We start from the raw sequence: 1,289 nt of genomic DNA on the forward strand, positions 1-1,289 counted from the left end.
GTAGACCAGGCTGGTCTCGAACTCACAGAGATCCGCCTGCCTCTGCCTCCCGAGTGCTGGGATTACAGGCGTGCGCCACCACCGCCCGGCCCCTGGCTGTACTTTTAAAATACCAATCAACCAAGAAGTTCTAAAGATTAAGCTCTTCTAACAGTGGCTGAAAGTTGATAAATAAATAAAGGCATATATTTTTTTTTTAACTTCCTTTTGGGCCTTTTGGGGAAAAAAAAAAAAAGTCTATTACATGAAGGGTTTGAGGTGGAAAACATAAACTGTCAAGTCCGAGGAGCAAGGGCATCTTAGGACTGGCCTTCACCCAGCAGACCCTTGCGGAGGCTCATACAGTAAGAGTGGAGCCAGCAGACTGGTGGAGAGGCTCATACTCTAACAGCGGGGCCAGCCGACCTGTGAGGCCGGTCACTCCCCAACAGTGGCGTTTTGTCCGTCTGTGACAAGCAGAGAAGTGAAAAATGTTGCGATCCTGTAGGAGTTCCTGTCTTGGCTGTCTTTACTTAGGCTCTCTTAAAACGTTGTTAGGGGCCAGAGAGATGACTCAGAGGACAAAGCACTCAACAAGCCTGGCCACCTATGCCTGATCCCTGGAACCTTTATAGAGGGAAGGGGAGAGCTGACCCCACAACGCTGTCCCCAGTTGTTGGGAGCTGTGAACTCCCCAGATCCTGAATTTCTGGTAAATGACTTGTAATGCTTGCAGCTGCTCTGAGCAGGAGACCCTCAGGAGTTCCTGATGGCAGGGGAGTGGATTCTGGTGGGTTTTTGGCTGGGGCGTGGCTGTCTCTATATAATCTGCCCCTGAACACAATAAAGGGGGCATTCCTGTTTCAAGGATGACCTGTGTCTCTGTCCGTGTGCCTTTGTGTGTTTCAATCTCCAGCCCCTTGCCTGGGGCCACGAACTGTATGGTGGCACATAGAGCGCAGATGGGCGTGCCACACCCTGCACTCCAAGTCTCGCCCAACAACAATAACAAATAATTTAAAAAAAAAAACTAGCATAAAACAGAGTTCAGCACTGGTACAAAAGAACAACGGCAGAGCCATAAAACCTGCTGTCTTTTTTTTAGCAAGCACAAGAGTGGCCTAGATGTCACAATTTCAGATTCCTTTAGTGTACCTGGCTGAGCTGGCTTTGTAATTCTGAGGGCTAGTTTTATGTTAACTTTTTTTTGTTTTGTTTTGTTTTTTGTTTTTTCGAGACAGGGTTTCTCTGTAGCTTTGGAGCCTGTCCTGGCACTAGCTCTTGTAGACCAGGCTGGCCTCGAACTCACA

The sequence above is a fragment of the Microtus ochrogaster genome, unplaced genomic scaffold (genome assembly GCF_000317375.1).
Source record: "Microtus ochrogaster isolate Prairie Vole_2 unplaced genomic scaffold, MicOch1.0 UNK8, whole genome shotgun sequence".
NCBI lineage: Eukaryota > Metazoa > Chordata > Mammalia > Rodentia > Cricetidae > Microtus > Microtus ochrogaster.